General features: G+C 42.6%; 1 protein-coding gene across 2 annotated transcripts in view; it reads right to left on the reverse strand.

The window, feature by feature from the left end:
* The window catches only part of rnf152 (ring finger protein 152), a 49,262-nt gene extending 48,397 nt beyond the window's left edge, over positions 1-865 (reverse strand). For both annotated transcript variants that reach the window (XM_073488743.1, XM_073488741.1), the window contains exon 1: positions 748-865. The gene's annotated coding sequence lies outside the window, so the exon portion shown is untranslated. The remainder of the gene's footprint in view (positions 1-747) is intronic.
* Between the last annotated feature and the right edge of the window lie 15,883 nt (positions 866-16,748).

The raw sequence follows: 16,748 nt of genomic DNA on the forward strand, positions 1-16,748 counted from the left end.
CTGACTGTTAAAGGTTAAATATACAAGAGCAGCATCCGAACGCACAAACTCAGATCACACTGTCAGATCAGGCCGTGCTGATTTAATACGAATCGAGATCTTGTGGCTTCAGATGGTTTCGAATCATGTTGTTGTGACCAGAAACTACTTGGGTGTGTTGTTTTCTGTGAATGGTGCCCCCACCCCAGGGCAAATATCTGCTCAAGGTGGAGCTTTAACGTTCAGACTCTAAATCTGCACAACAAAGAGAGGAAACAAGACGAGCACATTTCACCATCGCCTCACACTTCAAGAGAGCAGAGATGCCAAAGTCAAAAACAAATATCCTGTTTATCAGCATGCAGAAGTGAGGAAAGCTTAAAGTTTACAGCACAGCCCTGTGACAATGGGTGACCATGACATTAATGCAACTGGCAGAGGCTCCACTGTAAGCTGAGCGGTGGAGGTGCAGGAATCCAGATAACAACACAAAGGAGGTCTGATAGTGGAGCATGTTGATCCCACACAGCAACACAAACGCCTGTGCAGCATTATGAAGACACACAAATGTGACAAGTTGATAGAAATCAGCGCACACTTCTCAAATATGTGTTTAAATCGTGCATGCAAAAGTGTGCAGACACAAAGACACAAACACACAGATGCAACAAAGGAAATAACTTTGTTGCGTTTTTTTTTTTCTTCCTCCCACCAGACTCCATTCAATAAATCATCATTTTTAAAACAGACGGAGATCCGGGGGCTCACCTTTTGTTTGGTTTCCTGTCTCGGATCGCAGCAGCGGTCCTGTCTCCAGTCTGCGGGAGTGTGCGGGGTGTCTGCTCCGCTCCGTGCGTGTAATCTTGGCCAACAGCAGCAGCAGCAGCAGCAGCAGCAGCGGTTGCGCCTTGTTTGCTGGGCGCTGTTTTTTCTTCCTCTTGTTTCAAAACCAAAGCGAGAAAAAAAACACACAAACGAGCAGCCCTCCCACTCCTCCTCCACTCCTCCTGGACTGGCTCAGCCTCTCTCTGTGTGTGTGTGAAGAAACCCGGGCGGAGACGCCCTCTCTCACTGGACGAGGAAGGAGGAAATGTGCGCACACATGTCGGAGGCTTCAGGTGGAGGCGCGCCGCGTCTGAGCGGCGGTGAGCAGCCCGAGCGAGGTCCTGCTGCACCGCTGCCTCTCTCTGCACTGCAAGAAATGTCCATCCTCACAGGCTGCGCGCTGTGACACACTTTTAAAGTCACCACAGTGGTGCTGAGCGCCATTCATGCTTTTTTTATGCCCTGATTAGGCCATAAAATGTAGTTTTTGATGCCCCAAATCTCAAGTTTCTCCTGCGACACATCCTCACACCTTTAAAGTGATAATCTGGAACATTTTCATGTCAATAAATGTCTGTTAAGTCAACATGTATCGCTGAATGAGGTCATGCTTTGGTATGAAAGGTTGCTGTGATACCAAAGATGCACACCGGGTGTCACAAAATCACAAGCGGCGCACAGTCGTGCCGCTTTTCCACCAACATTAACAGGTCAACACGCTAAAAAATCACCTATTGACCCCAATCACACTTCCCACAGCATTTTTAGCGTCACAACCTCCATGACATGACTCGTCTCACTGTCAGAATTTGAGTCATTCGGTCCAACAACATTTGGAAAGTCAATTCAATTATTTTATCCAAATTCAAGTTAGCCGGGCGTTAAAGAGGAAGTTAGCCGGCTCGGTTAGACCCAAGCCGAGCCGAGGTGATAAAAACCCGTGTCTACTGCAGAGCCGATTGACCCGGGTGTAAATGCAGAGTGTGCACATCGCCATTGCACACAATGGAACGGTCACAAAGAAAAGACCGATAACAACGGACGATGAAACTTTGAAGAAAAAGAAAGCAATTAGACGTTCAGAAGAAGGCTAGCGGTCTACAAAGGGAAGCAAGTGTCGGCGAGGAAGAACCAGAGTTTGTATTGCCGTTGCCTTACCAAGGTGGAGATACAGATTTTTGTTAAAATGCCCCTCTGGTAGGTCCAATCATCCTTTTTGATCAGCCCACATTCCCCCTTGTTGGACCAAGTTTCCCTCTGGTCACCTTGATGCATCTCTGGTCAGCCAAAGTGCCCCTTTGGTCACTCAAGTACCCTCCTGGTTGACCCAGTTGCCCCTCTGGTCAGCCAAAATGTCCTTTTAACCACCCAGTACCACCCTCTGCTTATCCTAGATGTCCCTCTTTTGGACTTAGTTCCCCTCTGGTGGGACAAATCCCCCCCAGTTAACTGGAGTGCTGCTCCAGTTAGCACGAAATCTTTACGGACTTCCCTCTGGGCTTCCCCCCTAAACGCTAAGTAAAATCTATTCATACACACACACGAACTGCGTTTCAGTTGAATAACAGAGAAATTATGAAACATTTCAAACATATTTAGTGAGTTTTTGACAGTAAACACATCAAACATGTTCATTTTTTAAATCACAGAAGTCTTTCATGACCAGATCTGCAGACCCACGAGAGCACGGCTCCTACATCTGCATTCACAGGCTTGTATCATTGTGACGTATTGAGAATAACATTTCATGCTAATCAGGTCTTTAAACACACTTCAATGACTAATTCATTAGACGAGCTTCAGAAAGCATTCGTATGTTGAGACTGTGTAGCCGTCCTCAAATAATCCAGGGAGATAAATCTGAACGAAGTGCTCCAGTTCAAACTGCAGCTGAAGATGATTCATCAAGACGAATGTAAAAGTTAGGAAACAAGACGCATTTTTTAATTTCTGGCACATTTTAGATAAATCCTCGTTAAGCTTTAAAGATTACAACTAGAACATTTTGCTCAACATGTTGCAGATTTAAAGCATTTTAAAGCAAAACGACGTTAAAAGTCTAATTTGTAAGAAACGGACAGAATTTGAATGTAGCTCTAAACTTAAAGGGGGCAGCATAACCGCTAACTGCTGCTCACTGTACCCCTCTGTAGCTATGGCTGTAGCTTCTAGCTGTTCTTAGCAAGTAGCTCAGTTAGCCGTGGAGCTAATGCTGCATTTGACCTGCTCCGCGGATTTTTCCCACTTCCCGAGTTGGGAAGTCGTTCTTCCGACTTCGGTGTGTTCGTGTGTCAGCAAGATGTTTAGCATTTTATTTAGCGTTTAAAAAAATAGCGTTGACGGCTGTTTCAAGTATTTGAGTGACAACGAAGTGCAAAGGAAACGAAACACGGCTTTGGTGAAAGTTTATTACCATAAAAACAAATTTTTCCGACGGCACATGAACGAAGTCTGCAGAGATCTCGACCTCGGATAAAGTATGGAGGCGATTTACAGAAGACACAGCAGACGGGGATGCAGAGATCATGTTTACACACTGACTCTGCGACTTTTTGCTGAACAGGTTCGATCCTCCATGTTTTTGCGCATCCGTCAAAGGCGTTCAGATGGTTGTTTGACTATCCAGAGCCACCGTAGTTTGATACAGCTGTGTGATAACCTCTTGTCTTGTTTTCAGGAATGGATGGACCCAGTATTTTCTTTATTTTTTCAAGAAGTGAGAGGACGACGAAATCATCTTCACTGCTTCACGACTCTATCTTGTCTCATACTGCAAATTTTCACAATGAAGACGAAAATAAACACATCAGACATATTTTTAGAAACATTTATGTAAAAACAGTCCTGGTGTGCAGAGACGATGTAATCACGCTCATCTTAGTTCAGTTAAAGAGAGAAACTTGGATTCAGATGGTGTTTGGCTGTTTTTTTCTGTTTAGTGAGGAAAAATAAATCCTTTCTTTACATTTTAAGAGTTTATTTGTTTTCTGGGGCTGTCAGACGATCACCTCCTGTGTTACAAGGTGGTGTTATGACACAGGACAGTCCAGGCTAGCTGGTTAGCATGCTAATTTCAACACTGTTGTTTCTTCACACTCTGCTGATGATTTTTGAGTGTTTGACAGTTAAATTCTGGTCACATCTTACAAATATCTTCGAGCAGCAGAAACTGTGATCTCAAAGTCTAAATTTAGCTTCACTGACCTTTTGAGGTTGACATTTTTTGCAGTGTGCGGCTGCTCAGACGCTCTGTACACAAATGTGAAAGTGTTTCCTCTCTGATAAGTCAAGTTAGGACAGATTTGCCTTATTTGGGCTGATTATCGCTCAACTGTAGACGAGCGCTTCATGCATTTTTAGTCTCGAGGTGTATGAAACCCTGTCGCTTGCAAACATAAAGCACCTCTGATAGGATTTCTTTAAATATAATCGACTAAACAAGAGGAGAATATTCCAAATTCCTCAGAGGAGATAAAAAAGTCGATGTTAATTCTCTGTCGGGCAGCGCAGACGAGTCCAACTGTTCCTCTGAGAGCATCATAACGATCTTCTGTCAGCGGAGGAGCGAAGATTTGCTCTAAAAATGATTTCACCGCCATCGCACTTGAAACACTATGATTAAATGTGGTGACCAGAGTATAATTAAAAGTAGTGGCAATTACATTTTTTGCAGGAAGCCTGCGACGACGAGGACGGCTCACAGTTTGGGGGGTTAAATTATTAAAAAGGAACCTCGAGGATGAATTTAACAAGATGCTATATTTATATTTATGTGTGTGTGTTTGAATATCTGAGAAGCCACCTGGGCTGCAGGCCCGAGTCTCGGTTCCCTCCGGAGTTCGCTGACAGTATCGCTGCAGTGTAAGCGCTCTTTGATATATTTGCTTTAATTATGGAGGATAATGAATTTAAATTTGTGATGCATCAAGGCTCTGAAATGGCATCGCACCCCTGGAGCCCCGTAAAAAAAATGCCTGATACCGCTTCAGGCTCCAGGGGAGTTTGGGGAAATCTTACACGAGACTGAGTTGATGAAAATAGATAGGCGTCTGAAATGCTAATGTTGACTTTTGGTGGCTAAATCTGGCTGCAGCCTGTGGGACGCACACCACGCTGGTGGTGGGGGGGGGGGGGGGGGGGGGGGGGGGTAACGCTAACCTTTAGCGTACTCTCAGATAAATGCTGCACATTTTCCTTTCAGACAAACCAACAAATTGTGCTTCTGAGATCAATCGCAGGGGACAAAAAGAAAAAGAAACACTCACATCGCTCGCTCGGATCTTTAATCTGACTCGATTACTCACCCTTTGTTTCACAAAGAATTATCAGAAGCATGAGTCGCTCGCTCGCCGTCCACATCCATATTCGCTCTGTCCGCCCACGTGTAGCCCAGCCGCCGGCAAATTAATTAAAGCAACCACATGCGCCGCTCGGCCCGGCTTGTCAGGCCTGCCAGTCATCAGAGTGCCGTGACAATGATCTGACCATCACCGGCTTTAATTGGCATTCGGAGGACGCGCTCTCCTCCTCACTGTAGGCTAAATAAACACACAGCGGCGGGCAGGATGCAACCTTCAGTCCTCGTTTCTCCTGATCGATAACCCTGCAACACCACTTCTGACAGGCAGCAACAGCTACAGGGGCTTTTCTTTAACCTCTGAGTTGTGTTGACTGAGCAGGTCTGTGTGTTTTTTGTACACAGAGGAGCGGCCGAGATCAATTAGAAACATCTTCGGAGGGACAGTTGAAGTTCCCATGAAGTCACAATCGATGATTAAGTGTTTTATCGCATACGTCAAGTTCTGTATCTCACCTGAAGGCTGGAAAACTTTAAGAAATGTTGACTCATCCTGCACTCGGGGGAAAGTTAACTAACTGCTAACGTGAGCCACCTTCCCCACGCTCACGTGTCTTGAAGATGTGCTGACTAGATTATCTTAATTATTTGTGAAGTTGCAGTTTGATCCATAAACAGCTTCAGGATCTATATTTTTTTATGGTGCTTTCCAATCAGGTTATTATCCTCCCGTCCTCCCGTTCTCCATCCTCCGGCTCGTGACCCGAGCAATGAACAAAGTGTGCTGTGATGGAGGAGTTTCTGGTCCATTCGATGTGTCTTTGAGGAGACGTGGAGCTGGGAGGAAGGAACCAAAGGTGTGTCCTAGGATAAGTGTTTTTTACCAGATGGACCGACGACCCCCGGCAGGTTCAAGGCAAAGCAGGAGCCCCCAAGTGGCTCGGTGGAGCGGAGGCATGGTCCCGTCCCACATCCAGAGCTTGAAACATGTCGCTCAGCAGAAGGGATGTCAGATGCTTGCAGTCCGAGGAAGCGTTTTGCACACGACTCTTGCCGTTTTTGACCTGGACCTCTGGGATGCAGGGAGTGGGTTTAGCCCCTAGGACAGGCCACATGTCATCACCCAGAGACAGGACGTCGGCGAAACGATCGGCTCCTGGTCCTGTCTCAGCCGTCTGATACTGTCCTGCAATAGTGAGTAAGGTCCACGCACAGCCGTGATGTTGGTTAGCTGCTAGCTGCAGGCTAAAAACAAAACTACAGCTACTTATACTGTGATTGAGGCTTTAGGGACAGTGTTGGGTCACGCTAGTGTCGACGGGAGGCCGTTAAATCCAAAATAAAAGTCAGAAGTTGGGCGAGACAAACGACAGAAGCTTCCCAAATCGAACGTAGCAGCACTGTTGGCAGGAACGAGAAAGCTTATTTTAATACTGAAGTCTTTAATTGTTTAATTCTTTAATCTACACTAAAAATGACAACCATTTCATCAGCTGTGCACTGGCTGCACTGGTTTCTACCTGCCTCATCATCCTCTGTGGTTGTTTGTTTACATTAATGTGACCAGACAAAGTCAGACGTCAGCGAGTATCCTGTCAGGTCGAAGGCCTTTTCTCCAGCCGTCGACCTGAAACAGTGACAGATACACAAAAACAACGACGTCTGCCTTTTTTATCCCCTCCGGTGCACCTCCCTCCCTCCCTCCCCTCCCTCCCTCGCCGCCTCGAGTACGAATGAGCGATAAAAAACTCGGAGCTCTTGCATTCTGGAAAATTAGGTCAGCTGCCGAACGAAGCAAAGTCTCCAAACGGGACGGAGGCTGAGATGAAAGCCAGCACACTTCTGCTCCTGTCGACTTTTTTTTTAACATCACAAAACATCAACCACCTGGTACCACTTCAGGCTGGAAAGAGAGCAACTGGGGTGGGGTTTCTTCTCCTTCTTCTTCTCCTTCATTCTTCTTCTTCTTCTTCTTCTTCTTCTTCTTCTGAAGCATCGCAGGCGAGTGTGTGACCGTTGTGTGATTGCGTTCACGTAAAATAAAGGTGATTGTGATTTTTCTCAGACTCCTTCAACATCCTCATCTCACCCGTCCTCCCCCCTCTCTCCCCATTATATACACTGTGTTTCCTCTGCTTCCATGGGAGCTTCTAATTGCCTATTGTTGCTCGCTGCTCAGCTGTCTGGCTGATGTGCAGCGACAAGCCGCATCCTCAAGGAAAAAAAAAACTGATGTGTTACTCCTGAGGTTCCCCGGGAAGCTTTATCTGCCTCTCACATGATTCCTCTCCCACACAAATCCCTCACAATCCTCCCTCTGTAGCGTCTCTTGTAATGTAAAGTACGTATGTCGAGTCGAAGTTTAATATACGTCGAGTGGAAAGTGAAGCTCGCAAGACGCGTGAAGAATAAAGAAGTTGAGCAATTTGTCAAAGTGTTTCCTGACGCTCGTCCGCAGAAGTTTGTTCAAAAGTTTTTCTGTCTCCGCTCGAATGAGTTTGGAAAGTGTGAAGAGGGGAAGACAAAAAGAGTTGTATTATCTGTTATCTCTGCAGGAGGATGTCGGTGAGATTCTGAGGATGGGAAATTAAAAAAAGGAGCTTCTTTAAAAACAAATGAAACATAAAAAATGACTGTTTTACTGGTGGTGAGTAAAACGTTTCTCTTTAGACAGAAAAACACCGTAAAAACAGCCGAGGTCAGCAGCGGCCGGACAGCAATGGCCGACATGAAGCGATGCTGGAAGGACACACGGTGACTGTACGACGATCCGTCCTGGTTCTGGAATCCAGCAGAAATTAAAGCTCATCCGTTAAATTAGTGCAATCAGTGAACCTCTCTGAGTGGCTCATCAGAGGGATCTGCCCCCCCGTCCCCCATCTGCTCCCTGCCAATTCCACTCCAGCGCCGCCTCGGGCCGGCAGACAGATAGGACCCCACGGGCCTGGCACCGGGGTTCAGCCACCATGATGAGGACATTTACATTTTAAGCATTTGGCTGACGCTCCTATCGTAGAGTGATTTACAGCGAGCCGGACCTGAGGGCTCGGGCTGACCTTGTGTGAATCACCGGGTCGTCTTTGTTTTACGATCCGAGCTGCTCATGTTGTGTGTTCGACGTTATCTGACATCGAGAGAGAAGCCGGAGGTTTTCCCACAAAACATCATACGTTTAAACGCTCCGGTTTCTCCAGAGTGAACGGATCAAACAATGAAATGTGCTGCCGAGGCCCGACTAATGAACATGTATATTAGATTAATGCACAACTGTTACTTCAAGGTTCGGGGAGTCTCTCCCACCAGTGACTACAACACATTTCACTCCGTACATCCAGTATTTACAGCTCGATCAAATAAACAATGCATCATCCGAAGGGACTCGTCTATAATTCAAAATGAAAGCCCCACTGTGGTGTTTTGAAAAGGGAGTTTATGTAACTTCCAGTGAATAGCGGTCGCTGTGGCCACGAGAGATAATTACATGGAAAATACACACTGAATGTCCGATCACTCTCCTGAAATGCTCACTTAATGGCACGATTATTAGTCCACCGCGGCAGCACAGAGAGAAAAAGAAGCAAAGTCTTCTTCCCTCCTCCATGTGTTTGTTTTAAAAACCCATTTGGGTTCGTGCCATGAATGAATTATGATGTTTGTGAGGTCGAAACATTATTTTGCAAGTCAAGAAAGTCAGAGTTTGTCGTGAAGGAAGTAAAATATCAGTTAGTTTCGTATAAAAGACGCAACATACGTCACCTACACCAACATGGCCGTCAGAAAAAGTATTAAAAAAAAGTCCAAACGAGTCTGGATGTATAAAAACGACCACACAGTTTGATTGTGAAAGCAGCTTATTACCTCCCATATTTACATTTGTTGTGAGAAGGTTGACATCTAGTGGCCGGAGTTATTATTACGTAGAAAAGAAAGAAGTCAGATGAAGTAGCATATGATGGTTAACATCACCCTTTGTTATGCTCGTCAACATGGGCTAAGATTACTTTTAGTTTCAGGACCACAGGTGGTGACAAAACATGTGTAGTGATAGCGAGGTTTATTTACTTCATGATGATACGTTGAAGCAGAAAACTTGTCTATTGCCAGTTTAAATAAAAGTAGCAATACCACACAGTTACAAGTAAAAGTCCCGTATTGAAAATTTCAAGTTGAAGTTACGATATAAAGCATCAAGGTGGAGCTAATTTTGGCTATTTTATACATTGCTGGGTAGTTTTTTTCCCTGGCACCATCAAGTCTTAACACTTAAATGAGTATTTTTAAATTTTGCGGCGTATGAAGTACATGTTTGCCTCTGAATATTTGTGCAGGCTGGAAGTATAAAGTAGCCGAGCAGAAAAATGAAATCACTCAAGGTTAAGTCCAAGTCAAAATTGGATCCAAGCACAATCGGCCCAGTCGAGTAAATGCAATTGGTCGGTTCGGTGAAACGAAGCTGTAGAAAATGACCTTAAACTTCTCTGTATTATCCCACCACATATATATGTACAGGCTGAACATTTTTTATCTCCTGACTCACCACCACCTGCTGCAGAGTTTGAGCCCTGCGAGGGAAAAAAAAACCTACTTTTCCACCTTCAGCTGGAGATCAGAGGAGGATAAGAGGATAAAGAGTAATGTCTTACTAAATCATCACTTTTCAGAGAGTGCTGTGTGACCCGTTAAACCACGCCGCTGTAGCTCTGGATGACAGTCAAGGCCTCCTGTTGAAGACGACACTCGTTACAATAGTTTGTCTCTCCGATGGGAAATAACGAAATATGTTTAAACTTGATTGCTGTCCTCGATTATTCCCATTTTCTGTGACGTTTTACTTCCACTTCACTACATTTTGCAGGCAAATATTGCCCTCCACAACACTGATATGGACACACAACCTCACACAAAAACTGGGCTGAAAAGCGATAAGGCATCTGCTGACTCATCTCTCGACTGACCACCTGAACGCCGCCTTCACTCCACACTCCAATCACCGAAGCTCCCCTGGCCCTTTCTTTATTTTGTTTTTTTTTACCCCCGGAGCATTTCTCTCCAGAAAAGATGGAAGGAGCTGCTGATGAAAATTTAGCTGATATACCTCCACCTCCTCCTCCACCGTAACCACCGTCCGCCTCAACTGCTATCACCCAATCAAATCCTCCTTTCAACCTCCAATCGATGAGGAAGAGATAGGAGTTAAGGTGACCTCGCTCTGAATGAGGCCGGCGAGGCTGTATAATTGGATACACTCTGACGTGAGGAAAAAAAACTGACCCGCTTTTTCCCCGAGAGTTTGAGATGGATGTTTGTGAGCGAGAGGCTGAGACGGAGCTCAGGAACAACAATCAGTGTAACTTCAGCTTCCTGCGGCGACCTCGTAGGGTCGACTTCTTCTTCAGTGACCTTTGACTCCTGTGACTGAAGGATGGGTTCACAAGGCAAAGGACACAGCTGGTTTATCATCTGTATTTTTAACAACGCTCTATATCAGTGCACCATGTTGGACTGAGGAGTTTTGCCCTCCTGTGTTGCGCCATTTGTTTAGGGGGAGGTTGTTTTTTCTTCCCAAAGACAAAACACATGAACCTCGTCTTCAACGAATCAGAAATGAAACAAGCCAAAGCGTACCCCGTCCCTCTTATTGCCGATAAAGATGTTCCTCCAACAGACAACAGCATGAAAACAAAACTCTTGTGTTAGCGCTGCTGTCGAAATATCGAGCCACATGTTGACGTTTGCTCTAAATCTCAGTGGTTGTCTTCGGCTCTTCTACGATTAAACTTTCTGTGGCTCGTGCTTCATTTCTTCTGTCAACCTCTTGACTTTTAAAAACTCCTTTATTCATGAATGAAGTTTACTTCCTCGCTGAACAGGAAGTGGGATTAGGGATCTCTTCGATTACAGGGAATCACAGATAAGACAACCTCTCCTGGTTTGATTATTCTTTAGCATTTAAAATGATCTCTTTCATTACTTCCTGATAGATTCTCTGATGTAGCTTTAAAATCAGCACGGCGACCCGCAGCAGCAGCAGCAGCGTCCGCTTTGAAGCCGAGTTGAAATGAATTTTGGGGGGTGGATGTTCCTGCAGAGGTCAGATCAAACACAGCAGCAGCAGCAGCAGCAGCGTCTCAGCAGAAACGAGGTGCAGATTTAGTTACTGAACCTTCTTCAAAGTTGGAATATGCAACTTCTTTCCACATTAAAATAAAAGATGAATAAAATATATCTCATGCATTAACTAAACAGTCTCAACAGGCTTATTCTCAGCGATGTCGTCACGAAGCAGCAAGTTTTCAGAAGTTGTAACACTTGTTAAAAAACACATTTTGATAACTTGTAAAGATTCACTTGATAGGATACAAACACAGTGATGATGTACTTCATGGATGTCAAGAGGTACTATTATGTTTTGAGTGAAGTACAAGCTGGACTGAAGAGAAGAAAGAAAACAGGCCAACAAGTCCAAGATCTTATGTACAAATTCAAGGTATTTGTACTCGACTTGAATATTTCCAATTTATGCATCTTTATACTTCTACTCCTTCTAAAAATGTTCCTTTAAATGTGAAAAATGTTCTTTACTTCATGATCGTAACGTCACAGAGAGGAGAACCAGAGTCTCTGCTGAGTGCTGAGTTCAGTCAGAGGCTCACCTCAATGTGTGTTGTTGCTTGCTAATGTTAGCATGCGGCTAATGTATAGAAAGGTAATCTGGCTGTTTGTAGCGCTGCGGGCATAACGTGAATAAACACAAGTGAGCCAGCGGTCAAACAAACGTAGCAACTTAGCACGTTAGCAACAAAAATAGTTGCTAAAGTCACAACGTCGTAAAAGTCATTATTATGAGTTAAAAAGTCAAAAATATGCTATAAAATGTTGAAATAATGACTTAAAGGGTCGTAAATATGTGTTAAAAGTCATAATTAAAGCACATTAGGAAACACTTGACTGTAAAATGAGCTGATCCAACAATTGTGTGGACGCAGTTATATTGTGTGTCTGTTATTTATATTCCTGGTTCTGAAAATCTCTCTCTGCTCTCTCCTGCAGTGATTGGACGAGATTCAACGTGCAGTCGGACAGAAGTTACATTCTCACTGAAGAGAGTTTCAGTGTCTCACTCTGCAGAGACACACTTCCTCCTCACTTCAGCACCTTCTCTCTCATTCTGTCTCACTTTGTCTCAGCCAGATATCCCGTCTGTCTGTCTGACTGTCTGTCTGTCTGTCTGTCTGTCTGTCTGACTGTCTGTCTGTCTGTCTGTCTGTCTGTCTGACTGTCTGTCTGTCTGTCTGTCTGTCTGTCTGACTGTCAGACTGTCTGTCTGTCTGTCTGACTATCTGTCTGTCTGTCTGTCTGACTGTCAGACTGTCTGTCTGTCTGTCTGTCTGACTATCTGTCTGTCTGTCTGTCTGACTGTCTGTCTGTCTGTGTGTCTGACAGTCTGACTGTCTGTCTGTCTGTCTGACTATCTGTCTGTCTGTCTGACTGTCTATCTGTCTGACTGTCTGTCTGACTATCTGTCTGACTGTCTGTCTGACTGTCTGTCTGACTGACTGACTGTCTGACTGCCTGTCTGTCTGACTGTCTGACTGACTGTCTGACTGTCTGTACTGTAATTTTGTACTTTTTCATAATTTTGACTTTTTTCATGATTTTGACTTTTTTTCATAATTTTGACTTTTTTTTCATAATTTTGACTTTTTTCATAATTTTGACTTTTTATCATAATTTTGACTTTTTATCATAATTTTGACTTTTTTATCATAATTTTGACTTTTTTTCATAATTTTGACTTTTTATCATAATTTTGACTTTTTTCACGATTTTGACTTTTTTCATAATTTTGACTTTTTTTCATAATTTTGACTTTTTTATCATAATTTTGACTTTTTTTCATAATTTTGACTTTTTATCATAATTTTGACTTTTTTTCATAATTTTGACTTTTTTTTCATAATTTTGACTTTTTTCATAATTTTGACTTTTTATCATAATTTTGACTTTTTTCATAATTTTGACTTTTTATCATAATTTTGACTTTTTATCATAATTTTGACTTTTTTCACGATTTTGACTTTTTTCACAATTTTGACTTTTTTTCATAATTTTGACTTTTTTATCATAATTTTGACTTTTTTTCATAATTTTGACTTTTTATCATAATTTTGACTTTTTTTCATAATTTTGACTTTTTTCACGATTTTGACTTTTTTCATAATTTTGACTTTTTATCATAATTTTGACTTTTTATCATAATTTTGACTTTTTTTCATAATTTTGACTTTTTATCATAATTTTGACTTTTTTCATAATTTTGACTTTTTTCATAATTTTGACTTTTTTCATAATTTTGACTTTTTTTCATAATTATTACTTTTTTATTATTATGACTTTTCTCTCATAATTAAAACAATTTCACACAGTTATGACTGTTAACTCATAATTTTGACCTTTTTCTTATAATTGTGACTTTTTTCATAATAATGACTATTTTCTCAAAGTTTCTACTTTTTATCATAATTAAAAAAAATTCTCACAATTATGACTTGTATGTCATAATATTGACTTTTCTCATAATATTGACTTTTCTCATAATATTGACTTTTCTCATATTCTTGCCTTCCTGTCTCATAATAGAGCCCCCTCTCTCAGGCTGCAGCTGACGATGGTTGCGAGTTGGACTCTATCTGCTGCAGTCGGTGGCGGTCACACGTCTGCAGCCGACCTCTGAATATATAGAAGTCTGTATTAACGTCTCTGTCGCTGCCTGGAAATGAAGCAGAAATTGAATTTTGAGGCCGACCCGCTTCTTATTTCAGAAAGCTGACCTTCACTTCTAATACTAAGTGGAGACGGATGAATATATTATATACTGTGTTTACAAAAACAGCCCACACACACTCAGCACAGCCTCCTGCAGCGTCCAGAGGTCTAATGACCTTCTTATGAGACCATCTCCAGGGAGAAATTTCATGCATTTTTGAGATGAACCAAACCATGACAGTAAATGTGTGCACTTTCACACCTGGATGGCGTCTCTGCCCATCGGCTCCATCTCCTCCTCGCCTCTGATTCCAATTCAGCCCGGCTAATCCGTGATAGAGGCGCAGCAGGGTCCCCAGAAATCAGTGGCTGGGTCAGATATTTCCTATCCACGAGGGATTATCTGAGCCTGCCTCGGGAGAGTCGGAAGAGAAAAGAAAAAAAGTCCATATCTTGTGTTAACAGGCCCCAAAAAAGCATGCGGGAGATCAAGTTTTTTCCTCGCTGTTGAGGTTTTATTCATCGCAGTTAAAGGGATAAGCTAATTTCATGGGAGAAGCGTTAAATCTAGCGAGGTTACCTTGACAATCAGCTTCACTTTAAAGCTTTACATCAGACCATCTGAGCTGAGAGGAGCCTCGGTGAGATAAATCATCCGGGAGTTTGGAGTATCACAGATTTAATTAGGTCGTGAAAAGTGTTGTGGAAGCTGGCGTGAATGGAGAGTACAGTAGAAGAAGAAGTCTGAGGAAGAGTTTTTCGTCTTCACAGACCACATGGTGGAAGCTTTCGTGCCATCTGTGCTTCAGTTTCATCATCTTTAGAGGAAATGTAACAGGGTTTATCACAGAGAGGGCTCAGCTAGAGGAGGACGTGATGGTGTCTGACAGTATGAAGGCTCAGTGACTGAAGCTCTTCATGTTCACTTAAGGATCAAGATATTATTATTTCTTTGGATAAAAAGACTTAAACACACAGAATGACACGTCTGGATGTTTATACAGTCATTTATATATACGCTGCAAGTCACCACCTGGATTTAACTAAGCAAACAGGTTAATTAATAGTTATTTCCACCTGACTGATGCAGCGAGGAGCTTCTCATCTCTTCTGACTCAAACCTGCATCGCAGCATCAGCTGGTGGCTGTAAGACGATGACGGCGGCGTAGCTGCTGCAGCCTCACAGGTAGCTGTAAGAGTTTCTCTGCAGTACCCCACCTCTTTCCTCCACCACGTTACATAAGCAGGATTAGCTCATCGCTCCGTCCTGCATGTTATTGTTTGCTGTCCTGCAGTCCGTCTCTGTAAGTGAACACTCTGACGGCCACATCTGGTGCTCGTTTCTGGCAATTAGGCCCTGAGGGGAACATGGCGTTCCTTCGTGCCCTCTGAGGGCCTCCTCCCCTCTTTCCCACCCCTCCACCCACCGCTACACGTGTTTGCAATCTCCCTCTTCCTGAATCTGGTCGTCGCTGGCTTTTCCCCCCGCCGTGTTTGTTTGGGTGAAACGCCCAGTGAGCAGCTCGTCCCTCTGCAGAGATTCGACTAAAAGGCCCCAAACAGCCTGCTGATTACCTCCGGGTGGGGCGGCAGCACCGCCAAGAACTCGACCAGGAAAACAACTCAGTGCTCTGTGTGTGTGTGTGTGTGTGTGTGTGTGTGTGTGTGTGTGTGTGTGTCATCCCAGCTGATTTGTTCAACAAGTAAATATTGTGACATTAATCATGTGGATGTTGGTTCTCACAGTGAAGTCGAGCAGCTGAACTGGAGACAGTCAGGACTTCAGCGTGTGCTGCTGCTGCTGCTGCTGATCACTGTGATCAATGTCTCTTATTGACATTAATCAGGTGTGAAAGTCCAATTCTGTCACTTCAGTTAAGAGCAAATCGTTTATGCAGCACAATTATATAGAAGCACATTACTGCCAGTTAATAGAGAACAAGTAAGATAAAATCTGAGCTTCATTATTATTGACTTATAGAGTTAAAAAGTCATAAATTTGATATAAAATGTTGAAATTATGAGATAAAAGTCAACATTTTGAAGTAAGATGTCACAATTATAAGATAAAATGTCATAAATATGATATAAAAAGTCATAATCATGAGTAAAAGGTCAAAATTATGACACAAAAAGTCATAATTATGAGTTAAAAGGTCATAAATATGTGTTAAAAGGTCAAAATGATAAGATTAAAATCATACATATGATATAAAATGTTTAAATTATTCAATAAAAGTAATAATTATAAGTTAAAAGGTCAAAATTATGAGTTAAAAAGTCATAAATATGATATAAAAAGTCATAAATATGTGTTAAAAGGTCAAAATGATAAGATAAAAGTCATGACTATGATATAAAATGTTTAAATTATTCAATAAAAGTAATAATTATAAGTTAAAAGGTCAAAATTTTGACACAAAAAGTCATAATTATGAGTTAAAAAGTCGTAAATATGATATAAAATGTTAAAATTATTAGTTAAAAGTCAATATTTTGAAGTAGGAAGTCAAAATTATGAGATAAAAAGTCAAACCCCTGAGATAAAAACTCCACATTATAATAAAATGAATGATGACTTTTTATCTCTATATCTAATATTTTTGTTTTCATCCCTTGTATCTTCTTTAACTGACAGAAGAGGGCGGCCATAGATTAATGAGCTGCTCCACCCTAAAATGAATAAAATAAAACCAAGTGGCTGAACCTGACCAGAGCTTCAGGATCGTGCGTTGCGACATTGCTTATATTTTATTCTGGCGACTGGCTGTAAAATACGATGGCCTCTGCCTGCCTGCAGGTTGCATCATGACTTTCTTCATGCTGGTGCCGCCACTGCATCACCCCCCTCTGATGTAACCCTGCTCCATTAAATCCTCT

The sequence above is a fragment of the Pagrus major genome, chromosome 19 (genome assembly GCF_040436345.1).
Source record: "Pagrus major chromosome 19, Pma_NU_1.0".
Lineage (NCBI taxonomy): Eukaryota > Metazoa > Chordata > Actinopteri > Spariformes > Sparidae > Pagrus > Pagrus major.